This window comes from Emydura macquarii, unplaced genomic scaffold, assembly GCF_026122565.2.
Source record: "Emydura macquarii macquarii isolate MOO-44397 ecotype Brisbane River unplaced genomic scaffold, CSIRO-AGI_Emac_v2 contig_2768, whole genome shotgun sequence".
NCBI classification, from domain to species: Eukaryota; Metazoa; Chordata; order Testudines; family Chelidae; genus Emydura; species Emydura macquarii.
In genome coordinates this window covers 40115951-40142724 of record NW_027132905.1, presented here as the reverse complement: position 1 = coordinate 40142724, position 26774 = coordinate 40115951, and the positions used below count along the sequence as shown (strand labels likewise).

General features: G+C 43.3%; 1 protein-coding gene across 1 annotated transcript in view; it reads left to right on the top strand.

Moving 5' to 3' along the window:
• The window catches only part of PLCH2 (phospholipase C eta 2), a 276235-nt gene that overhangs the window by 51530 nt on the left and 197931 nt on the right, over window positions 1-26774 (top strand). The window lies entirely within an intron of this gene.

Here is a 26774-nt window from a genome sequence, read left to right as displayed (position 1 = left end):
GTTGGAAAAACGTATTCATTGCAAACATTTCATCTGGTGCATTAGGCTCTTTGTCTGTATTTACAAATGACCCAGGAACAGACTTTGATTTCATATAAATTTGCTTGTTCAGCAAGTATAACAACAATAATATTGTAAGTTAACAGCTTTCCAAATGCTGCTCCACTTGGCTTATATACTTGTTTGCATTTAACCTTCTCCCTTTATTTGTTTATATTTTCATTTGAAATAAGTTTGATGGTTGTGGTTGAACAACTGTTTAAATGTATCCAGATTCTTTGCACCACAAATGTTCCCTGTTCGATTTTTGTTTTGTTTTTTGGCATGGATCTTTGTGTCCCTTAACATATGCAAATTTTGGCTGCTGCTAATCTCTTTTCTTTGTGGCCTGGTGGTAATTGACTTTATAGGGCTTGATTCAAAGGCCAGTGTAAAAACTCTTATTGACTTTTTAGTGGGCTTTGGATTGAGCTTTTGATATTACACCTTTCAAAAATCACCTAATCAGAGTTCACGATAATTATCCCCCTTGCATACTGACTGTCTGTCTATCTAATCCTGCTTTCTGGTGCCTTATGAGAAAGTCCTGTACAATTTTATAGACAAATTTCAGTAGTTTTTTTTTAGCCATGCTATAGGATTTAAAATGCTATCCCTGCTATAAAGACATTGACATTCTCTGTAGTGGAGCTGTGCTGATTTACACCAGTTGTGGATCTGGCCCTGTAGATATTTAGACTGTTGTAATTTCTATCATTAAGTGTCTACAGATTTGTAGCAGGGATGTCAATCCAGCATTGCGTCTTGCAGCTGCCTCAGTTTCCCTTCTTCCCCAGTTAATGACACTTCATCCTGCTGGTATTTTCACAAGAACCCTCCCTTATGGGAGTCTGATTTATTAACATCAGTCTTCCACCCTGCTGGGTCACAGTCCTAGCTGTAAGGATCTCAGCGGGAGCAGCCTTTCTCCCTAGCAGGCTTGCTTTCCTTCCAGCCTTCCTAACTGGCTCCTGCTCCCCAGGCATTCTACCTGGAAGCTCTGGAGGATCCACTCCACTGTGTAGGATCCCCTAATTCACTTTGACTTAGCCCACTGGCTCCATATAAACTGTAACTTTCTAAGACATAGAAATCCTGCATCTGTTCCATCACCTGTACTAAATGAGGCACAGGTAAGGCTGAGCCCACCTCCCTTGAAGGACCGGCCTTGGAACAGAGATGCCTGGATGTGCATGCCCCCTAGGACCAGTGCCCTCTTACGAGGACCATGTCCTATTAAGTGATACAGGATTCTTCTGTAAGGGATATCGATCCTGACCTGTGGCAGCTGAGCACTCTTAGGGTTCTAGCTACCACCTGGAAGGAATCTAGCCACTGAGCCAGCTGAGGAAATCACATACAGGAGTGTCTGGATAATCAGCATGTTGCACAGGAACCCAAGGCAGCAGGAATTGATGTAATTTCATCTTTGACTTAAATGTAACAGCCTAACACAAGCTAGACCTCTTTATTGCGCTGAAAACATTTCAGATTAACTGGTTATCGTGTTGGAGCCATTGTTCAGAAAGCCACCTGCCGCTTAGGCTTCTGTCAGTGCCAGAATAATAGAATGAAGCACTTTTACTCCCTCCCGGGGAGCCTAGAAGGAAAGACTGAATGACATTCATCTGTCTTCCCACTAAGATTCGCCTGCTATGTTTACTCTGTAAGATGCAAAGGAGGACTTAGTACTGCTTTACAACATTGTGCTCTTGGGAAAGTCAGCTCTTCCAAGCTAAGCAGGCTTGGGCTGGGTCAGGAGTGGATATCTTATCCAGCTATATCTGGCCCACATAGTGTAGTCATAGTTCCTCACTTAGATAAGGTGGCTAAATACTATTATGATAAGCACCATAGGAATAATTATAAATAAATAAATGCAGTGTAGGTTTACCCACCCATGTAGCAGTTGATGTGATGTGATTTAATGACATTTACCATATCTGACTAGTAAGAATGTCCAGATGTTCAGCTACGGTGATGAAGGCCATATAAGTACATTCATTGATAGCAGGAATGCTTCATGGTCACAAACTCTGCTTCTGTGACTGCAGCCAATGATTTAATTATTGAATCACTTGTATGCTGAGCTGTGATAAATGGGAGATCTGGGAAATACTCAGAATGGATGGAAAGATCAATGAAATCAGTGTGCCCGTTGGAAAGCCAAGAAGGAAGTATCCATAGATTAAAGTGTCCACATATTAAATAGCATGTAGATCATGACTGAAACTAGTAAAAATCTGGAAATGCTATAATAAAACCCAAAATTCTATAGTCAACTGAGGATTCGCACTAGCACTTAAACATTTAAGAATTTTACAGAAACTGGTCTGCTCCCTGCCTGAGGAATAACTGAAATATGTGAATACATATAACTGTTGCAGGGAATAATTATCCAGATTTTTAGTCGTCATGGAACCTTTGTCAAGGAAAATTTCAGCAGAGAAATCTGTCATTTAAATACATCCTTCCTGCTACAATCACCAGATGGTCATGTTCTGTTTCCAAAAGCCTTCCACTCACTGCTCATACCATCTCAGAAAGCCTAGTTCTGATATCAGATTCAAAATAGCCTCTCATTTCTGGTTTCACCATTCACCCATGGAGCATCCTGCGAAAGTATGGCGACGACTTTTTTCTGGCTTCATTGGAGGGAACTCACCACTGTGTCGTATCCCATGTAGCCACAATATTTAATAAAAGGGAACAAAGTCGATCAGCCCAAGCAACATTAAATAATTTATCTTACATGTAACAAGAATATTCTCCTAGAGCTGAGGAGTGCCACAGGTGCTCAAACTGTTGTGGAAAAGGATGATGATAATGGTGAGTGTAACCGATGGATTTACAGGTGGTTCTACCAGATTGATAAATAGGATTAAGCTTTATTGTTGCCCTGGGGTGAGATTTAAATTGGTGCTCCCAGGCTCTACCCACTTTCTGGCAGAAGGAAGAAAGATTTGTTCCCCCATTGGATCTTGGTGAAGAATTCAGCAAGCAAACAAATATTTAAGTATACATAATAGCACATTGGACATGGTGTCTGGTGCATCAGAGAGCATCTGATGAGCTATCTCGAAATATGCAACTGAGCCAAAGCAAAACAGAAGGAGACCTTTCTATGGAAAATCATCTGTGTCCCCCCCTTTTCTTACTTTCTTGACCATCCATCCATTGTCCCATTTGGTTGATAGGTAATCATGTCATTGCCTAACATGCTTTCATTGGATTTTCAAGGATTATGCCTTGGAGATGTTTTATGTTGTTTGTGGAGATAGAGCCTAATGCATTACAAAGAGGCTCATGCCTAACAAATAACAAATAAGATGGTGTTCTGCAGAACCGTATACAGTAACTGTATGCAGATTCTTTTCCCTGAAGCAAAAGTGGAATCTGTGCGTAATAGAAACTAAATTCACATGCACACGTGTGTTTACAAACTCATGAGTCTTGATCCTGGACTGCTGAAGTTAATGCAAAGTTTGCTAATGGCTTCCGTGGGAGCAGGATTAGGACCATACTGAGCTAGATAAACATTATCTAGATGTGGCCTCTCCTTAATTTGGCCCCTTTGCTTGTAACCTTCCCCTACTTTTTTTTCTGTTTGCCTGCTTCTCTTTTGAGATAGTCTTCTCTTTGGGGCAGGAACATTGTGGATGTTACTGGAAAGTATTTGTTAAAATAACCCTGCTGCTGTTTCAGGGACAAGAGTATCGGCACAATGCAAATGACTGATTCTGTTGGACCCTTTCATGAGAGTCAAGAGTCTGGTGCAGGATACCAAAGCCTTTGATTCTTGTATGATTCCCCAAAGGTTCCCTTCTTTGGGTGCCATCTTTTCCCAATATATTTCTCCCCATATCTTTTTGAGTAGGTCACTTTCATGTTGTGCTCCTGCTGTCCAGCCATTCATGTTCATAAAATTTAGCGTTAGCCTTTATTTAAAAAAAAAATTCAGCTGGGGTCAGACCTGATAGTAAAGCTTTGATGCTTGCTGCTGTAGCACACCATTCAAAGTTCAGTCCCCCACAGCTCCCTTGACTCACTCAAGTCTCTTTGTTTATTCATATATTATTTAGCTAGCAATTTGGGTAGCAGATACATATGGGCAGCATTCATAATTTATCACTGAGGATGAGCACACAGTGGCCTGTGGACAGGGAGTGAGGACAAAATCAACTCAGGTGGTTGGTTTTTCATTAAAGAAAGACTCGGATTTCTTCACACTCCAGGGCGGTTTACTACTTCTGACGCATTCTCGCAGCTTCCATGGACAAAAAGGGCAGTCCCTGCTGGTGCTCGGAGGGCTGGGTGTGCTTCCTGTAGTGATGGGCCACAGCAGTTCAAAGGATTGCCAAACACAGTCAATCTGTGTAAAACAATGGGGTGGAGTAGTACAAGCTACTCTCTAGAATACAGCATTCTCAATAAGATGATTGGGGCAGGGGGAATGGGGCTTTTCTTATAGCAGGGAAAAAAGATGGAAGAATCTTACTAGTACAGTGAAACCTATGTGGAGACCTATTTGCAACAGGTTCCCCTGTCTTATGAAACCAATTGAAGCATCCCCGCGGGACCTTTAGTACAATCTTAATAATACTTAGAACATGTAAAGATCTAATCCAGTGTCAATTGAAGTAAATGGAAGGCCTTCCATTGACTCCTTTGGGTTTTGGTTCAGGCCCACACAACGCTTCCCACCTGAAAGCATGTGAAGAGACATCTTTTACCACGAAGCTGGTTTTTGCTGGTGCCCTTCAGTGATGGTTCAAGGTAGGTTTCATTGTATTTAAAAGGCTGCTAATAATCTTGCATACTAGAGGTGATTGGAGGAACTTCCATCAGAATACATGGTTCGGTCAAAATCAAAATGCTTCACAAAAGCGTGCTGATTTCACCAGAATTTAATTTTGGAAGAAAGCCAGGAAAAAAAGTTCTGACTTAGAATGAAGTGTTTTGAGCTTTTGTTCTGGAACAACTTTTCATTTTGGAATTTTGTGTTGCATTATAATACACATTTTTTGTAAAAGTTGAAATTGAAATGAAACAATTTTGTCAAAATGAAACATTTGGTCAACCCAAAACCAATGTTTTCTCAGAATCTTCCTTTGTGGAGAGCGTCAACATTTGTCAGTTTTTTGCTCTGATTTGGAGCAAAGCCAAATTTCAGAATCTCAGAATTACAGAATGGAACTTCTGTCCTTATCACAGCTCTTCTGCTACATCCCTGCAACACTCTCTGCTGAGGCTTATTAGTCTTTGGAGAAGAGGCAAGAGAGGGAACTTACACAAGAGGCTGGGGACTGCAGTTCCCAACAAAAGGCAAATTTGTGCCAGGAGTGGGATCAGTGAAGTAGCTGGAGAACTTTCAAACCAAGTAATGTGGAGGTCTTGTTTGAACCCATCCATCTTTTGGCCTCTATCTCTGCTAATCCGTAATTTCCTTGGAGTAGGGTATGCATCTTCTCACGAGAGATGAGCCTGAATGAAGACTTCAGTCTGAACACCCAGAGTTGGGGATGTGATTTGAGATTCAAACCGGGATGCAGATCCCAGTTCCATCTTGGTCGTGGAGTCCATCTCCAAACATCGCATATACTCTGTGGGTTCCGAGTCCAGATTTTGCGGCTCAGCCCTATCTCAGCTCCTTCTATGTTTGTACAGGGTAAAGCCTACTGCTACAATAAACAAACAAAAAATTACCTTGTTCTCCTTTTTGCATGGTAACCATTTGAGGCCTACCCAGGACTGGGGCAGAGACATCTGCCTCTTGGAGATTCAGGAGAGGGGACTGGAGGCAAAGGAATATTAAGCTGCACAACAGCAGTTTCACTTGCTTTAATTATTCATACCCTCCATACAGGGTGCCAGAGAGATTAGCAACTGTGGGGAATCTGACCACAAACAAAACTTTTAAGTGCTTCCTCCCCACTTAAAAAGTCTGATGTGTGATGGGGGCGGGGTGCAGAGAGTGATGAAAAGGTCCTCCCCCAAAAGTATGATTTTTTGGAAAGTGCTCTCCCCAGAGCATTTGGAAGGAGTCAAGCGGGGTATGTGTGTGCATAGAGGGGGGCAGGGGTGTTCCATGTCAGCACTAATTATTTAGTAGCTATATTAGTGCTGTTAATCTATGGGGAGCCCAATGACATGCTTTTCCAGGCACTAGGCGGGCTGGGGCATCCTCACCAGGACCTGAGCATATGCATAATTAAATATTACCTCTTCCTTGCTGCTGGATGGAGAGAGGGAACAAGCCACATGTGACAGATCGTGTCACTTAATGCAGAGCTGGAAGGCGTTTAGATGCTGTGGAGATGGGGATGGTCATAAGAACCTGTATGGAACAGAACTGGATCTCAGCAAAGGCATTTGTCAAGGCTTCAAGCCCCGACCCTGTTAAATGGTCCATGTGGGCAGACCTCTGCAGCATGTGGAGCCCTGGTAGCTTCTGTTTGGTTCCATGTTGTGTAAAAACCTGTTTGTGCAGTTAGGCTGGCAGGATTGTGGCCTTTGATTGTTGACTCCTCTGCCTCATGTTGTAAGCTCCTCTGGGCTGGGGCCATGTCTTCCTTAGTATGTGTGTAATGCCCAGCAACAGCCTGATCCTGATTGGAGCCTTTAGGTGCTACCTCAGTAAAAATAATAGCAAGGTGTGCAGTCCCTCCCATTGGCAGGACAGACTGGTCTCATCTCTGAGTAGAAGTGTCAGGATGCTTACTTAGTCCTTCTTTTGATGCTACTTTTATGCTGGGTTTGTTCACAGGCCTAAAGTCGAATTTCCATTTGTTGTTTCTAGTGTTGAGGCTCTTTTCTCTCTTTTGGCCTCTAATTGCTATACAGCAACATAACTGATAATAACGTAGCAGGTCTGTAGCCAGTATATTATGTATAGTGGTCCTTGTTCTAGACTTGGGTGGGCAGAACATGGTAAAATCTTTCCTTTTCTGTGTTATGGCATATGGAATCACAGCCCATTTTAAACAGGGGCGTTTATTTAATAAATCAACTACCGACACAAAGAAACAGGATTCCACACAGCTTGAGCTCCAGTTTTGTCTGCCTTGTTTGCCCTCTTCGGAACTCTGTGTACAGGGACAGCTAGTGGCTGAATAATATACTGCAAGCAAGCGTATTAGTAGAGCTGATTGGAAATTATTTTATGAAAGCTTTTCATCAAAAATGGCAATTAGTCAAAACTGAAAGTTTTTGTGGGAAAGGGTCAATTTTGACAAAAGTTGTGCCAGGAAGGCGTTTCAGGTCCAGGATGGAAATCTTTGGTCAAAATGAGACAGAGCACCACCCCCAATAGGCCAGTGTTTTGGCACTCATCAGTTCTTCCCGATTTGGAGTAGGGACTCGAATGTGGGTCTCCCATATCCCAGGTGAGTGCCTTGAGCACTGGACTATAGAGTCAATGTCTCTCTCTCTTGCCAAATGTTTATTTAATTATTTATACAAAATCAGACAGCTGCAGTAGGAAAGATTTAGAAAGAGAGACTGACTCAATAGATTGGTGGTTAGAGCATTTAGCTGGGAGACCTGAATCAGGGAGAGCAGGACCTTGAATATGGGTGTCTCACATCCTGGCTGAGTGCCACTAGGGTGGGGTCTCTTCTCAGGAGACATTCTGAAAGGCCTCAGTTTTGTCCCAGTGTGGAACAAAATCAAACGGCAAAACCTAAAAACTTTTAACAAAATGGAATTCTTGTTTTGTGCTCAGCCCAAATCGTTACCTTCTGGGCTCCAAACTGAATTGGAGTGCAGTGAAGATGGACTCTTCCCGCTCTCCCCTCAGGAATTCAGGTCACCTTTAGCAAAGCTGTCATCCAGATCTTTCAACATGCAGGTCTTTTGCTTGGCAGCTTGGCACGCTATTGACTGAGCCATCCGGCTGCCTCCTTATGCCACCAAAGCTGTAGGAAACCTGACAGAAACACTGTGCAGTGCTTTGATTCATAACACCTCAGGTCCCATCGGGTGCATCTTGCAAGCTGTTCCAGCTAACCTTCCAATGATGAAAGGACTCCTGGATACTGGGTACATCAAAGGGCTTCCAGTCAGTAGATAATTAACTTTGTGCTTCCTTGGTGCTGTGGCACCCTACCTCTTCTTGGCACTCTGGATCTGTTACTGCCTCCTTGGATCTGTCTCGGAATAATGCTCAGCATGAGAGAGGGAAACTGCAACCTCCTTTCAGCAACAGATGACTCCCACTTCAGGTTTTAAATAGCTTATTGCACTATTTCACTTTGGGGGTGGGGCATAGAAAATTTTCTCCTAAGAGCCAAGTGAACCTCCCTGTCATGATGACATAGTCTGTGTGTGCTCCAGCCAGCACTGTTGCTGGAAAGTATTGATTTCATAAAACAAAAATCTGCATTTTATTGCTGGAAGCTTCCAAAGTACAAAAATCCATCAGGAAAAAAACACTTTAGATAAAGTGTCTTCAAGGCAAGTAATCAGCCTTCCCAAAGAGATACTGATTAATTGCCTTCACATCCCTCTCTGGAAGCCAAAAACAAACATGAATCTGAAGAATAATCTTCCACTTCTCTCCCCAAAAGCTGTGTTATTTTTATTACTGTTGGTTACTTATCTTTTTGAGCACTCCAACGTGCTCAGGATGCTTTCCACAGAGTGACGGCTGGAGGCTTATGGGAAATAGTCAAGGGAATCTCAGTAAGAGACTCTAGGCTTGTCTGCACAGTGCTTTTTTCAGTAGCGGGGGGGATGTACATTTTAGTCTGCACTACTGTGCCTTGCACTTGTGTGGACCATTCTGGCATGCACTAGAAGTTCCCTCGTGCATGTCAGTGTAGTTCTGCCATTAGTGCCCTCTGGTGTGGACTAACTTAATGTATCAACAAGGCCTGGCATTTTGGCTAAATTTCCTCTGGGTACTAGGATGAAACCTTTGAGCTGGATAGACAGCTGCGCTGAGCTGAGGGGGACTGTAAAGGAGCTGTCTGGGGCTCCCCAGTCTTGGATTTTGATTTGAATAGACTATAGGTACAAATAGTTCAGGGCTGCTCTAAACTGTACCAGCTGGGTAACCCCCAGGGGCTGCTTCATCAGCTGGGGATTGAAAGGTAGCCGTGCTCCGGCCACACTCTGTATGCCAGAGAACCTGCTGTCGGAATAAGCATGCTCTGTTCCACCTTAGCACAATTTCCAGCTGGCTGGATCTTCTGGGCTTTATTGAACCTGCTTGCACTGATGGACTGGCGCAAAGGGGCTGTGTCATGGGGAGAATCTTGCTCTTCAAGTTCTTCAGATTGAACACAGCTTTTTTTCATGTACTGGCCTTTCCCATCAGAGAAGTATAACGATGCCTCAAAGTTCAACATGGCTGGGCAGCAGAGATCTGAGGGCTTGGTACAGAATTTGGGTCCAGCGAGCGCAGAAATAGTAAAGCAGAACAAATCTATTGAAATGCATTCATGCAGTTTACTGTGGCACGTACTGCAGTGGGTTGGTCTGTTGCCCACTGTACCTGAATCCTGTGCTGTCAACCCTGGATTTCTGCAGCAGAGCATGCCGGATTGTGTGGCACTATGAAATGTATGTTCAATTTCATGTTCCGGCAACAGTAGCATGTTGCTGAACTGAATATGAAAAGAAATAATACAATTAGTAGCATCTTCCCGCTTGTATAACAGCATGGACACCTACATGTGAATGCCCTGAAGGGAAACTGCATGAGCAGAATGGTCTCTGGGTGCAGTTTCAGAGACTGCTTGGAAAATTTGCCTCCTGATCTGAACCACTGAGTTCCACTGCAGGGAAACAGCGTCAGGAAAAGATTTTTCTGCCTTGCACCTTTCCTGTCTAAATGATCTACTGCTCACTTGCTCTGTACACCTAGAGACCCTGTGTTCCGTTGAATAAAGCTCTTTGTATGGTAAGCACCCTTCTTTAGCAAATGCATCGTGGACATATCCAGCCACAGTGAATACAGCTCTATCTATGTTATTTTCAACTCGAGTGTCACTGGACATGTTTGGAATTTCTGCAGAGATGGTGAATGGGTTTTCACTGCAAACAAGGTTGACAGTGGAATACAATAATGTGCATTCTCACTGAAATAATTTAATATATTCACTCAGTGGCACATATTGTATAGTTAAGGACAAAGATGCTTTCATATCTTTGACAGTATATCATGAATGGGGATAAGAAAGCCAATGATTTCCTAATAGAATATTATTGATTCCTTTGGAGCCATGAATGACTTTTTAAAGACAGTGCTGCACGCTAATAACAAGATGAAAATGAAAACCAATCTCTTATTATGATTCAGTCAACAGTATATGCCCTTCTAAAGACCTGTTACTAGGTCAGCTTTTCCTAGGTGTATAGATAACACCAAGTCCAGATTAACTAAATTTTACTGCCCTTGTAGTAATCTTGATAAAAGTTATGTAGGAAGATGATCAGCATTTAAGTTCCTCAGCATAGCTGTCTGTACTGGAAGCGTTGGGCATTTTCAGTGGTTTGGCCAGTTAGCCCATGGCTTTGCAATGTCTCTTCTTGTGACAGTCGGATGGGCAGTCACTTTACGTTTGGGAGCATAAAGAAGAGACTGTCGCATTCTAACCAGGCTGAGCAGCTCGTTCTTTTGAAGTTCTGCTGTTAAACTGTAAAACCCCCTTGTTCTCATTTTGGAGAAGAGATGGGGCTGATTACGTCTTATGAATCTATAATATGTTAGGGACAGTGAGCAACCAAGCGCAGTTGATCATCGGATCCTTTGTATTAAGAGGTCCATGGAAAGCTTTTGCAGGTAATATAAGGTCCAGGTAATATAAAAATTGGCTACCACATTTTCTGTCTCATTGACAAACTCATACCATTGCTTAAATCACCTACACATCATATCAAGGTCTATATTTTGGGTGGAACAGTGTATTTGTGCATCCAGAAATACTCTGTGATGGAACTGATTGCATAACATGGATTTCACACAGTCTTTTAGTACTGAGCATGAACAAATTTAGGGAGATACTCTACATTGCACCAAGGAACAAATTCTATCCTCTGTTACACCTGCGTAACCCCGCTGCAGTCAGTGGAGTTGTACCGGTATAGCAAAGGACAAGCCTAGGTCTATTTTTCTCCTCTACAGTGTAGAATGGTAATTCGGAGATGCATCTTTTCCAAAGGGGAAGAGATTCTGACATACAAAATGAATTTATAACTAAGAGATTGAAACTAAATTTGCTCCTAGAAAATAGAATGTGTTCACCTGTGATTAAGGAAAGTTTTTTCCTTTTATTAGTTGCAAGCTGTTTTATTTATTTATATCTTTGTTAGTTGTCTGTTGCTCGGTCAATCAGTTTCTTAAAGAATTCTGGGAGGAGAAAGGAAGGTGGAGATCATGGGTATCTTTTCTCCTGGGTTGGGATCAGGAAGGATCTTAGAAAGTGGGGTGGGATGGAAATCATTGGGAGCTAACTATTTTGGGGAGATGCTTCAAGGAGAGCCAGAGTGGATGTGGAACCTATTGTGGGAGATGAATTTTGGCTGATCCCTTGTGCAGAGAATAGAAGTATCAGTAACCAAATAGCAGACTGAGAGAATAGCAAAATAGTAAGGGCCAGACATTTGGCTGGTGTAAATTGGTGTAACTCCATTAGAGTCAGTGACCCTAGATTTATCAGATAGGGTAATAGATCTCGGCCCATTTACACCATCTTAGGATCTTGTTCTATGTATTCTGGAAAGAGCATTTACCTCTCTGTGTCCAGCCAGCTTTCTACAGCCACCCAGCAAGGGATCTGCAAAGCTCTGTACTAGGTAATAGATCGAGACCACTCACTCATTTCATAAAGATCACCAAACAGCCATTGGTGGTAACAACTTCTTAGTTGCTGCTGACCTGGGCTGCTTAGTTTTAAATCAGTGATCTAGGTTTGAAAGACCATGATCCATTAAGAAACCCTCTAAGCAATCCAGTCTTCCAGGTCAGTGCCATGTTGCCAGACAAGTGCAGTGTATCTAACGCTAAACTTCAGTTGACATTTAAGTGTTGTTGGCAGGCTCATTTCATTACAAGGCCCCAGGAACGTTAAACTTCTCAGCATGTCAGATGTTATCCTGATGAAGAATAATCTGATGGCTTGTTCTTACTGTGGAGTAGGGGCAGTAATTGGCAAATGCAGATTTTTGTCCGTTTGTCACTCAGAGAAGCTCTGTGATTTAAAAAACCTCATTGTCCTAATAAGCCCTTCGGCAGCATTGAGATTGCTGTCTTCTTCCATTTCAATTCCCTGTTAGGTACAGTGACGCATAGCACATTCTGGAACTTTATACACAGCACTGAGAAATGGAGTAGCCTATTGCTAAATTATGGATGGAAGAAAGAGTATAGGGAGTTATTGACATGAATATTGGGCATAATCCTGTAGTGCTTACTCAGGCATAATTACCGATGATGCTAGCAGGCCAAATTCTTCTCTGGTTTCTCCTATTGACTTCATTGGACTTACACCTGGAGTGGATTTTGCCCAGTAGGAGCTTTGCCATGTAAGGAAAATAGAATTGGACCCCAAATCATTGATGTAAAAAAAAAGGTGTGCGGGGAATTGGAGATGTCCTAAGATAAAATATCCACACTTTACGCACAGGAAAAATATACTACCATGGTGTACTACACAATAGAATGGTCTGAAATAGATTTGCTCTCCCAGTGTTCAACTCCTTAACACAGATTTCCAGTGTAACAAAGAATCCCTAGTAGGAAGTCCTCAGTCTGAAGAGAGCTCCCCAAGCAGACGAGGTTTGATTCCCACTCACTCGTATCGCTGTTATACTGGTGTAACTTAGTTTATGTTAATGGCTGGGGTAATGCCATAGACAGTCAGGCTCGCCAAGAACCATTCTTGGGCACATTTAGTAGAAGATCCACCTCCATTAAGTAGCCAGTTTTGAGGATCCCTTTGTGGCATGCCCAAGCCCTCTCTGGGATGGCAATAAATAGCCACTCCCTTGACAATTTCCATATGTAATCTGCTTAGTGCTCAAAATGAGGTTTTTCTGTCTGCTAGCCAGGTCTGGTATCTGAAAAACCAAGCCATGCTCTCCCCGCTTAGTACATGAGGAAGAAAAGCCTCTGGAAAAATGACTTGGCAAGTTCCTCATGCCCTACAGAGCAGTGTGGAGACACAATTTGGAAGAGAAGCGTGGACTCCCTGCAGAGGAGCCAATGTGGGACAACAGAGGGAGGGCGAAAGAGAAAAATCAAGGATGCCAAGCCTTTGCACCAGCCATCTCTCCCCCTTCCCTGCCAAATGTAATTTGACTAGAACCTGACCCCCCAAGTGGTGGAGCCAGAGCTTTGCTGGTGAATGGAAGGGCAGAACAGCATCTGCTTCATGCTCTTGTGGCAGTTCCACCAACTCTGCTGTGCTGACAAGAGGAGAAAGTTGTTTTTGTCGCTGCCCTGCGCAGATGTGACTCAGGAGAGGCATAGGAAGGAGCGTATCTCTCCATTACACCTCATTGGCTATGTCGCTCACCTCAGGCCCACATTTCCCACCGTCCCTCACAAACCTGCTGTTGCCTCAGGGTTTATTTCCATGCCTTTGAGGGCTTCCACTGAAAGGCTGAATCTTGCGGCTGGTGTTATGGAAAAGCTTATGGCATGTCACTCCCAGCTTCATCCTCTGCTAATGTATCTGCAACGTCACTGGGGGTCTTTGTCACATATTTCAAAGATCAGTATATCACATTTCAATCGTGGTGGGTTGGGAGCTGTGCATAGAACTGAGATCTGCACCAGGAAGGGGCAGCTTGGGCAGAATTGCTTTTTGGCCATTACCAGATTTTCCAGAGGGACTTCGGGTTTTATTCACATAGTTCTGAGACCATGTAAGCAATAGAACAAGAGTTGAGTTTATTTTTCATTAGATTCAAAATTCCATTTTACTATAAATGAGCAATGGAACATGTGCAGATCCTGGAATTGAATCTGCAGTTAGAAATGCTGTCTACATCAGAGTATCTGATCTGCCAGTCATATTTCTAAGGCACCTGTCATTGCTGTTTTATGTGCCACAGAGCTCTGATTGTGTGTAGGAATCTATCTTAGGTACTTATGGCCACATTTCCATCAGATCTCAGCACCTCACAGTCTTTACTGGATTTATCCTCATATCACCCTGATGAGGTAGGAAAGTGCTAGTCCCCTTTTTACACATGGGGAACTGAGGCATGGAGAGACCAAGTGACTTGCCTGAGGTCACCCGGGTAGTCCTAGGCAAAGCAGGTAACTGAGCCTAGTTCTCCCAGTTTCCAGGCTAGCACCATCTGCACTAGAACATCCTTCCTCTTCCAAATAATGTAGGTAGAAATATTCCTACACAGTCACAAGGAATTCACTGGGGCACATTTTCAGATGCACATCCCAGATGCCAATGTGTTTTTGGGTGCAAAAGCACCCTGGGGTTGTCAGCTTGCCTGTTTGTACAACTGTACACTTCATTTTTACCCGGGGACCTACATTTCAAAATTTGGCCTTTTGAGAATTGTTCAGACTGGAAGGGATCTGAGAGGTGAAGACATTTCTCAGAAAGGTCTGCCGGAGCTTCCTTCATCCCCCCTCTCACCAATGGTAACTTTTTCAAACCTGACTGACACAGCAAGATGGGCCAAATTCTGCTCTTGGCTGTAAGGCTGGAGAAACTTTGCTGATTTAGATTTGCACTGGTGTAACTGAGAACAGCATTCAGTTATCTCTGTTTAACCAAGGGTTACCATCTCAGCAGCTGAATTCTTTCCCATTTTGCAGGATACTCATTTGTAGGTGTTAAGAGGATGCAGATAAGGCTTTCTCCAGGATGCCAAGATAATTATGTGCAGAGCTCTTTGGGATTATCTTTCTGTTCTGTGTTTTGTACAGCATCAAGCACAATGGTGTCCTGGTCCATGACGGGGATTCCTTGGACGGTACTACATCATCACAAAGAATTAATAGTAATGCATGACTTGACTGGACAAAAGCTCACTCTGGCATTTGGAAGGGGCCTGAAATGTAAAGTCAGATTCCACAGAGAGCATGAGGTCAGAACAGCAATGAAACCATGTTGCAGACAACAGATGCTTGATAGATCACTAGATAAGACCAGGGGTGCAATGCTGGTTCCACTGACAATGGTAAATGACTTTAGTGGGGCCAGGCTTTCATCCTGGGACTAAAAACATGGCCCTTCCTTTAAAAAAAAAAAAAAAAAAAAAAAATCTGATAACTGATAACAGTGGCATCCTCTCTGTGGCCGAGCCATTAGAGGTCAGCATCACATGCAAGTGTCCAGGCACACACAGACAATGTAGGATCCAGCCAGAAACGTCACCCATTTACTGTAACTAATGACTGGTGGGTTGTGACCATTTTTCATTGCTCAGAAGCACAGCAGTGTAAGTTCTCTAAGATAAAGGGTCTGCGATAGGGTGCAGGGGCACTGCCAGGTCCCCAGCACACACGGGGCTGATTCTTGCATTCCCTTCTCCTTCTTTTTGCACAGGCATTCAGAAGAAAGGTTGGTGGGGACCTGGATTAGAACTTCTGGGGGTGATGAAGAGCAGTTCAGGGCAGGCTCTGCTCAGCTGGAGAAGTTTTTGTTGGCTGTTCTTAGTGCTTGTGTTACCTGGTTCTGATTTGGATTTCTAACGATTCACCCCTGCTGGACAGATCTCTTTTCCTGGTGCCGTGTTGCTGCTCAGCTGTCCTTCTCCCCACAGCCTTACACCATCTTCCAAAAGCAAAAAGAAAATTGTTTCTCTGACCCTCTGGCTACCTGCAGCATCTGCTTTCTTTTGAGTGTCACAAGCAGAGGTTTGCAACAGACAGGTTAAAATACTTAACAGACTCACTGTGAAAGGTTATCAAAGTTCCTAATTCAACCAAAAGGCCTGCAAGCTACACAGGCAAACTCTGTGTGTGTGGTCTGTTAGTCTAGAAACAGCTAGAGCTCTCATCACTGCTTCCGAGCTGGAATTCCCAGAGCTTTCTTCAGTGAAGGAGCGACTGCCACCACATTGGGTTCAGACCAGAGCAGCTCAGCAGGGGCCCCACAGATAACTGTGACAGCCTTGCTCCCATTACTCACTTCCTTAGGCTACAAACCCTTTTCCCTTTCCTTCACGCTGGAGTTCAGAGCATCTTCACTCTTACAAGGGAAACAGAAAGAAAAAATACCGACTGGGAGAGAAGAATTTTGGTTTAAAAACAATGAGCATTGAAAGTGAGAATAGACGTACGTATCACAGGCACATTTTCATACTTGGGTCCTCGTATTGAGGCAGCCTAATACAGGGGCCTGATTTTCAGAGGTGCCGAGGACACACAGATCCCCACTAAAATCCATGGGAGCTGCAGGTTTTCAGCACCCCTGAAAAGGCCTCTCTTATTTTGGTTTGTAGACATGAATTTAGGCTGGGGTTTTCAGAAGCACATGAGTAACTTTGGAGCACAAATTATCTTGGCTTTTAATGGGGCTTGTGCTCCTAAGTCACTTCGATGCTTTTGCTCACTGCATGCATTCAAGCTTGAAAAGTTTGACCTATGTGTGTACAGAGAGGGGCCCAAGAGGCTGGTCATGATATATTTGGCCTTTCATGTTTGCTTCACAGGTCAAATCCAGCTTAGATTGGTGGTAACCGAAAGCTGTTCAGTGTTTTACATGAAATAAACTGGTGCTTCCAGGGACTGTCCTTGATGGACAAAAATCTCCAAATCACAAAAGCCACAATCAACATTGGCATGAATCACTGCACTTATTGGCAGTGGGAGCAGAAGAGACAAGAGCCGAATGGGCCATGAATGTCAACCCTCCCTGTTATTGCTGCAGCTGGTCCCTTCACATTAAGATTAAGGAATGTTGCTGGTAGACTCAGAGAAGCTTGCTCTGCGAATGTCGGTGATGGACTGGTTCTATAGCCAAAGAGAGACATGCACTCTCCCGGATTGTCAGCCTGGCCAAGCTCCATTGGGCCATTTATACCAGCTGAGAATCTGACCTACTGTATTTAAGAAAAGATGATTTTATTCAAACCATTTTAAAATGGCCTATTATTTAAAAAATAAAATGAATTTGAGTTGTAGTAAAACTGAGACACTGAGCCATGCATTTACTTTTAATGCAGTATAAAAATGAAATAATTGATGAAAATGATACAATATTAATTGTTTCTGTATGATGACATATGCATAAAACACAAGTGATACTAACCTATCTATCCACAGTGAGAAGAATTTTGATTTAAAACCATGAGGGTTAAAGTGAGACTATATCTAAGGGATATGTCTCCTGTCCCTATATTATCTGAGCACTTCACTATCTTTAATGTATTTATCCTCACAACACGCCACCATCCTCCCAGTGCAGCAGGCCAGTGCTATTATACCCATTGTTCTGATGGGGAACTGAGGCACAGAGAGGCTAAGTGACTTGTCCAGGCTCACACAAATGTTTATAGTAGAGCAGGAATTGAACCAGAGCCCAGGCGAGTGTTCTAACCACTGAACTATCCTTCTACTGTTGCATATGGGCCTGATTCTGGTACTCTTACACCTACTGAGCATGCTACTTTATCAATGGTCCCATTGGTTTTAATGGTATCACTCAGAGTAAGGAACTATTAAGTACAAATATGTGTGGCACAATTTAGTTTTATGAGAGGCAGCCTGGTCTGGTGAATGTGGTACTAATTCTTGTTCTGCCACTGATTTACTATATGACCTTGGGAATGTTACCCTGTCTTTGACTCAATTTCTACATCTGTAAAATGGGGGTAGTTCAGTGTTGTCAACTCATGTGATATATGATGTCTTTCTTAAAGCTACAGTTCCTGGAGTCATGATTATGTGAGAAACTCAGCTTCCTTTTTTAAGTATGTCTCTAGCCCTTATGGATGCAGAGGAAAGCGTGAAAACATGAACCCTAAAGACGCAAAAGTCAGAAGCTAAGGAAGAAGAATGTACAATGTCATTTAAAGTCAACCTCATAATTTTGGGGGACTGACTCATGATTTTTGAACACTTGGGGTTGGCAGTACTGATGGTTATACTTAGGCTTGCAAAGCGTTTTGTGGTCTAAGGATGGGAAAATGCTGTATAAATATTAAATACTAGGGATTTAGAACAAAATTTGCCTCCATTGTATGAGAACTACTATGTTGCTTTTATGATTATATTTTTACGTGCACCCAATATGCTGCATCATGAAATTGTTATTTTATACTTAAAGTAATTTACCCCTCAACAGAATTGTAACCTGTCTTGTCTCCTATGTCTTAACGATCTTGCAGGGTGAGTGGTAAAGACTGATAAGGTATTTGGTCATGTATTTTGCAAGAAAGTTTTAGAATGCAGCTTTGTCAGGGCTGGTTGCTCCTTGAGAATTCAGCAGCTGGTGCGTTATGGATGTTATTTTCAGCTCAGTGCGATTTGAGAATTATTATATTTTCAATTTGTAAGGCAGTTCCAATGGTTGGGTGATAAATCAAGTTGAACGTTGTTGAAGGGTGTTATTATTTGGTGAGGTTTTGCATTAGATAAAAACAGTGTGGTGTGATAGTGTTAATAAGCATCAGACCTGGCAATTTTATTGAAACATTCTAATTATGCCCCAAAGGCCAGGTTTAGTGCAATAAAATATTATCAATATGAATTTCATGTCACCTTGTAATGGCTTCTTGTTTTGTGTAATTTATATATGAAATTAAAACTAAGGTATTTCAGATCTTCGTTCACGTACTAATTAATTTCAAACACTCACACGAAGTAGCTGGAGGAATGGAAATAAAAGAAATGTGATCCAATGACAGAAGGTCCTGACCAATAGCATGGAGGCTTATGCACATGATAATGTGGAAAATGAGGCCACAGCTGAAATGTGTTCTAGCTAATTAAGGGATAATTGGGAAAAAAATGTTTCATTTGCTGCCAAAAAATAGTGTGTGGTTGTTGAAAAGTATATCCATCCATCCATCCTTCTTTTTTGTCCCCGTATCCATCTCCCCTTCCTATTGTATCTATCGTCTAATGCATGTTTGATTCTGTATGCCCTAGGGCTGCTTATAACATCCGTTTATCTTCCTTTTGTTCTTGCAAATTAAGCAGGGATAGATAGTGAATAAGAGAGTGGCTGACTGACTGTAGCCTGCTAAGCTTTCAGAATCCCTGTTCTAGCCCTATTCTACCCCTGCCCTGAATACCAAAATGAGACATGGGCAAAGAAAGGCTTAGCTGGGGATTTTAACCTAGTCTGTTGCTTTTGGGTGTCAACTGTTATGAAGAATAAAATCCTAACGACTTTACACTTAGACTGTTTTGATAGATGTCATCTTCCCTTTCCAATCTATATTCCTCTCTTCTCCTCTCCTCCTCCTGGAGGTTCCCAGGATCAGCAGAGCAGTCCAAAACTCAAGAAAAAATACAAGAGAAATCCCTTGAGAAGAGAGAAGCTTTGGTTTGGGGGCCCTTCACTGTAGTGTGTGTGCTCTCTCTCTCTCTCTTTTGCTCTCTCAGACAGGCCCTTTATACTTTATATTATTATTAATGATCACGTAAGGTGGAGTTTCAAAAGCACTGAGCATAGACTTAACTTTACTCTCAATTAAATCTGTGGTCAGTGGTTAGGCAGTGAATAGTGCTTTTGGAAACCCTACCCAGGAATATTATGATCAGCAAGGACCTTGAAATGTTGCAGAATAAAATAAACCATGACAGAATTTGTGAACATCTATGCCATTGGCCTCATCCAAGCTACTTGTTCAGTGCATCACTTATGTAAGTAACATCAACTGCTCTGATGGAGAGATGCAAACTAAGAACCTTTAAAAGAGTTGCTCGCGTGTGAAGTTCCATTCCAAATCAGGATGGATATGGCCTTATATGCTTCAGGATGAACTTGCAGTAATACACATCAAAGAGTTTATTATACTTGTTTCCTGCTCCAGCTGCTGCTCGGGATTTTCTGCTCCATCCTTCTTTCCTTAATGGCAGTGCTTGTGATATTCTAAGAGATTGTTGGATTCATGTATTTTTATGGTTAAACTCAACCACCTCTGTCTGTAATGCAGCGGTCACAAGGCTGTTTTCCATCCAATTTTAGGTTGCTTTTCAAAATATATCTTGGACAGAAAACTAATTTTCTAGAGTCTGGCTAACCTGCAGCACAGCTTCCCTGTGAGATTATTTAGCCCATGTTAAGAGAGGGAGCTGCCACACTAGAATTAGGGCTGGTTGGAAATTTTCCATCACATTTTTTTTCCAATGGAAACTGGAGGTTTTGATAAAATGAAAATGTTTACTGGAAGTGTCTGCTTTCCCTGAAATGTTCTAGCTTTCATTGGAAACTGAACACTGAACCTTTTCAGCTGAAAACAAAACTTTTAAAAAAATTTTCAGCACTTTCTACCCAATTTTTTTTTCAGATTTTGGCCAAATTTTGGAGCGGGGTTCAGTTTCTGAAATAAAATAAGATGTAATTGATAAAAAGTCAGACTTTTCCACAGAAAATTTTGACCAAAACAAAAATTTTCCACAGGGTGGGGAAAAAATTCTGACCAGCTATATAGAATATTAAGTTTGTGTGTTTTTAAAATACCAAATTATTCAATGGAAAAAGATGGTGAATTTAGCACTGTGTGAAAAGAGTCCAAGTGACAGTCCTGTTGACTGACAGTCTCTCTTCATCCGCCTGACTGGCACAGCATGCGTCAGCCACAGGGCACGCTTTTCCCAACTGTTCCGCCCCTTTGCCTCAACCCTGCCCAGGAAGGACACCACCTGTGGTTCGTTCTCTGTGCTCGTTTAGCCCTTGGTGTGTCTGCTTCAACCGTCGACAGAGTTACCAGCTAGAACTGTGTGGTGGTTTTTGTGTGTTGACACTAGGCCATTGGGAACTGGGCTGGGACCCACCGAACTAATTTCACACATGCCCTCAAACAGCCATGAAATGGTTGCAGTGTTTTGGGACAACTAATGAAATAATGAGTCACATTCAGTCCTGCCCTAAACAGGCGCAACTCCTGCTGAAACCAAAGAAGCATCACCCTCTTACCCTAAGGGCCAAATTCATCCTGGGTGTACATTTACACTGCAGTCAGGCTTGTAGACATACTCAAGCCAGCTTTAATGTAGCTCACTCGAATAACAATAGGAGGGAAGCCGCTGCATCGTGCACTAGCTGCTTGAATACAGAGCCAGGGTCTTGAGCGGAGTTGTATGGCAGGAGCTGCCATGGCTTTGCTGCTGTTACGTTTCAAGTTAGCTAGATCAAAGCTAGCTTGGGCGTGTCTACGCGTGCTGCAGTCACACCCCTGGGTGCAGAGCAGACATCCCCTCAGAGTGGGGTTCTGGTTTGGTGCAGCTCAGGTTTACTCCTCCTTGTGCTGTGAAAAGAGACCCATTATACAATGAAACCTTGCAGCCTCCCTTGTTGTCTAGTGACCGGTGGAGCCCTTGATTGCTGCATGTGATAGGATTCATCTTCTGCCTGGCTTGAGACTTTGCCTGCATCAGGACCCGTAAAACACAGAGACTGAGCTGGCACATCTCAAAATCCCTGGAATTCCCAGCTCTGAAACAGAGAAGAACATGAGGGTTACCAGCCGTCTGTTCATTTGCCCTGAGATGACCAGAAAGACACAAGAACTTATGTACTTGACTGGAATGAATAGGGCTGCTGGCTTTCCTCAGGCTGGGTCAATAAGTCAGGCTGGTAATGCCTCCAACAGCACTTCAGATGCTGAGCTCTTTAAATGTTTAATTCCTTAAATCATGGGACATCTCATTCTCCAAACCCTGCTAGTTTCAAACAGCATGAGCCTCCTTCAATATTTAGAGCAAAAGGAAGTGTGAAAACGCATGTCATTAGCAGGCTCTCTCTGTCACCAGGATGCTCTTTCACATCAAGGCTCTACGGCAAAGAAGGCAGCAGAGCTGCACCCGGGAGGAATTTTGTCCTTTCAAAAGGCTCAGTTCATCCAAGTGGGGTGATGGCAGCAAGGAAATTCCTCTTGCCCCAAATCTAAACCTCTGTGCCCTCGTGTAAGCATCCAGAGTCAGGATGTGGTGGATAATTGCAGGCCTGCACTGGGGGCTGTTCAGAATGGCGCTACCCAGGGTGCTTCCAGGAAGGATTGGAGAGATCATGGGCATAATGCAGATGAGGGGCAGACCCAACAAACCAGTACAAAGCACAGATTGCCTTGGTTGGGTGCAGCTAGCAATACTCCAGCCTCCCATCAGAGCTAGCTTTGATCACAGAAAGTCTTAAGTGACCTGCCAAGGGTCACACAGGATATCTGTGAGAGCAGGGAATTGAACTTAGTCTTCCTAATCCCAGGCTAACATCCGAGCTAACACCTGGAACTTGTCGGCCTTTAAGACCTTTCAGCTGTAAAACTCCATTGAACTTTATTGGGAAACTTTTGCATTTGTGGGCCAGTGCTGCCAGGTGCCCAGTGCCTCCTCCAATATGGCAAGTGCCCTCGAGTGCCATTGTATTTAATCCAAGTTGAGGGCACTCAGTACCTTTCTGATAAGATCCTTGCTGCAGGGTGGAGGCTACAGGCTGAGTTGGCTGCCCCAATCACGAAACATTGTGATTAACAAGAGACTATGTGATCAGAATTTCCTGTGCCCAGGCAAAGCCACATCTCAGACACCGTGCCGTATGAGTAGCTGCCTTTGGCAAAGGACAGACTTTGCTTGCTAAGGCTACCTGAAGGGCATCCTTCTCAATAATAATAATAATAATAATCATTAATAATAAAGCAAACAAACGCTCAAGCCCTCATCGGTGGAAGATTGCAGCTGAAGATAAATGACAGGATTGGAGAAGTTTTACAGGAGAACAAATAATACCCTTTTCCTGTCATTCAGTGCAATGGAGTGCCAGACCTTAGTGGCGCTTGTCTGTTGTGCTGCTGGACAAAGTCATGCATATTTCTAAATCAGTGATGCCCTAGAGGAAAATAAAGAGAGACATTATCTCTCACTATTCTGTCCCTTCACTGGTGCTGGAGTGTGTTAAAGATAATTTCCATTGGCCTGGGTGATAGAGTGGAGTGTACAAAAAGGAATAAATGTCTGCTTCAATCTGCATGCGAGGGGAGTTTCTAAGGAGCTTCAGACTTGAAGGCAGAGGGGATGCATAGCCTTTTGCTGATAGGTTGCTGGGTCAAATCAAACCCTGTGGCTAAGTCCCAAGAGATAACTTCGCTGGCCTTACAGTGGCTCAGTGCTTCTCAGGATTGGGTCCCTGACTGCTGTCATCGGAAGGCAGTTTATGCAAAATGAGTTGGTAGTCACAGTCTAGTTCTTGGTGAACAAGTGTCCACATCAAACCTGGGACTAACCTCTGGCGGTCTAAGTAGAGAAGCCAAGGACTGTCAGCCACAGTTTGAACTTGCCTTTTGCTCCTAGCAGAATATCCTTCCTGGGAAGCTTAAACAGCTGCTGCCTCATGTGCAGACTGAATTCTTCAGGGGCTGTCAGTCCAGCGCTATTCCCCTGCAGAATACTTAGGCATGAGATCAGAGTCCTAGACACTCAGAAATAGGTACATCATACTGTGCTGTCCAGCTGTGATCAGAAATCTCTCTCATGAAGGATTGTAGTTGGGTCTGTCATTAATATAGTTGTGAAGTTTTGTAATCTGTAATTTACCATTCCATCCAGGGGAACATTGCTCTTCATTTGAGTTTGTTCAGCAACACAGTTTATCTTGCTGTTCTGGTAGAGCTTGTTTCCATCTTTAAAGGTCACATTTCTGTGTCTTGTTTTCAAAGAGAAAAAAATCCTATTTCTTGCCCTAATTTAACCAAAATGCCACAACATTGTGACTATTGTCTTGAAAATTAGTTATCTTTTTTGTTTTGTTTTGCGAAACTAGGTTTCCATGATAATATAACAAGGGTCAAAATGTTGTTTTTTAAATTCAGTTTTCATTGAAAGAGATTCTTTTTAAAATTACAAACGTATCTATATCTGTGTAATTCTGTTTTGTGGTTAGCAATAGTACAGTACTGTGCACATCTCACGTTAGGGGCTGTGTCCTGTGTTAACACAAATTGTGCATTTGTAACCATCACTAAGGCCTCGTCTACACTACTAACTTAGGTTGACGTGGCTTGCAGCAGGGCTGCATGAAGGACATTGCACTGTTCCTCGGGGCGGCCCCTGTCTCAGCTCTGGAAATAATGCAGGATAAGGCGCAAGTTGTCTGTAATGCTCACAACAAGAGTGCACAGCTGAGCAGGTTCCATGCTTCTCAGGCTCTGGTATCTGTGCAGCTAAGACAGCCTTTTGAAAAGTGCGAAAAAGTATGAGTTGTTTGCCGTTGAAATCAGGGGAGGGAGGAAGGGAAGGAAGAAATTGCATAGTGGGTGATCAAAGCCATGTTCCCATTTTCCCCCCCCCCGGGCAACAATTTTTTGGTCCTATGAGGCATTGCAAGCCCTTCCCGAAACCCACTGTGGCAAGTTGCACTGTGGGATAGCAACCCACGGTGCACTGCTCTCTGCGTTGGTGCAAGCGCTGCTAGTGAGGACGCATTCCACCGACACAATGAGCCTGGTGTGGAGACGCCCAACCCACTTAATTATTTCTGGCTGGATGTCGACTTAAATTAACTTGACTTAACTTTGTCGTGTAGACATGCCCTAAGAAAGGGCAGGTGTTTGTCTGCCTCTAGTGGTTGGTTAGGACATTGAAGTCTCATACTGCCTCTAGTACACTTCATCCATAGCCCAGTTTTAGAAGCTCATGCTTGTATCTGTAAAAGTCCCAGATGCAAACCCACCTGTTGGCCAAAGCAGCATTGGTTCAATGTTCCTTTCTACATCAGCACTAAATGGTTGCAGTGAAAATGTCCTGTTACGTGATGAACAAGACCAGCACCTCTACGCATTCAAAATTTAGGAGACCTGCAGCACGCTGAAAAGAAAGACAGATGTGACACACAAGTGGTGGATGCCACCCAAGTGCAAAGCCTTTATGATCCCTGACATTAATGCAGCTGTAGAACTCGCACTGGGCATCAACCCCCTTTTTGCTTGATTATCGCCAGTGGATCTTTGCACAACCTTGATGTGATATGGATTCTCTTGAAACTGGTTGTTTGGTTTCCACACCCTGACAACACACTGGTGCAGATGCAGGCAAGGATGGGGTTGTCTTCCATAGGGGCCTGAGCTTGAGGGGTGCTGGGCATCTGCAGCTGTCTCTGGAATATATATCACTAAATATTGAATTAAGTACTGTGTTCCCTGAGAGCGGAACTTCAAAAGAGCAAAGTGAACATCCTACTGGTTCCTTCTGCTTGCTTCTAACACATTCCTGTAAATAGCCCAAGAGATGGGCTGATGCGCACCTGCCTATCAGAGGGGATTCTACAAATGGGTTGGCAACAAAATATCAGGATTTTGTTTTGTTCGTGTATACATTGTGAAAGCAATTATTATTACTATTTTATTTATAGTAGCCGCCACGATGAGCTTGGTGCTTTCCAAACACCCAAGAAGGTTAGAGTTCTTTCTTCCAGGAGCTCACAACCTGAGGACAGACAAACAGAGGTTAAGGGGAAAACCATAGACCCAATAGACAATTGACAGTCCTCTCAACTCACTGTAGGTAGCAGAAGAGGGGTCTGTAAGAGAGACCTAAGTGGGGACAGGGTAGGGGCATCGTGGATGAGCTCATAGATGTTGTACCATGCACAAGAGGCCATGTGAAGGAAGGCACACGGGTGATATGGGGTGCAGGTTGGGCTAGTAAATGGGCATGTTATTTAATACAAAGGGACTTTGCATCATTGGGAAATGATCTGTGATTGACAACTGGTAGCAGAGAGAGAGAAGGGGAGGGGTGGAGAGAGGGATCCATTGTAAGGGCAAGACACAGCCCCAGATTTTAGTTGCACGTGACAGAATCTCCTTTCTCAAACATCCCTCTTTTCTCTCAGACAAATTCAGTTCTTACAATTTCCATAAGGCTTCACGGAGGCAGAAGATGCTAATTTTAGAAACACGTGGCAGCATGTCTTTGATTCCCCCTTGTTCGCTGCAAAAATCTATATCAAAACAAATGGTGCAGCATATAGCATAAAGAGTGTAGCTGGGATCAGTCAGGTCATCTGCCTCATGCCAATGGCATCTTCAGAGAAGCTTAAGACAAAACCCAGGAGACTTTACACAAACCACCCCCCACCCCCGCCCCTGAGTCCAGAGTTCACAGGAGCAAGATAGAAACATAGGAGTAATAACTGAGCTGACAGCATTTAAAGGTGCAGTAACTAGGACTAGTCACCCACTCTCGGTGACCTGTTTAATTCTGCATCAGAACCAGAGAGAGCTTGAATCCCAGCATTTGTGTGCAAGCTGGCATGAAGCAAGAGTGCCCCGAAGTAAAGAGACTGGCCCTAATTTTAAAAGGGACTTGTGACTGGGTGTTTGGAGTCTGAGCACCACCTCCTCGAAAAATCAGGTCTTTTGAAGAGTATCTGTGAGCTCCAAATTTAATATTTTATTTCTAGGATGCCAGAAGTGTGCTAAGGCACTTCACTGACCGGGGCAAGACAAGAGGTTTCTGCCCTAGAGTGTATAATCTGGGCTGATCTAGATGGAGATCTGTTAGTGAGCAGGGGCCAGCTGATCCCCCCTCTCTTGTTTACCCAGTAATCCCGGTTCAAGCAGGCATTGTTAGAAGTGGTTATATGTGTTGT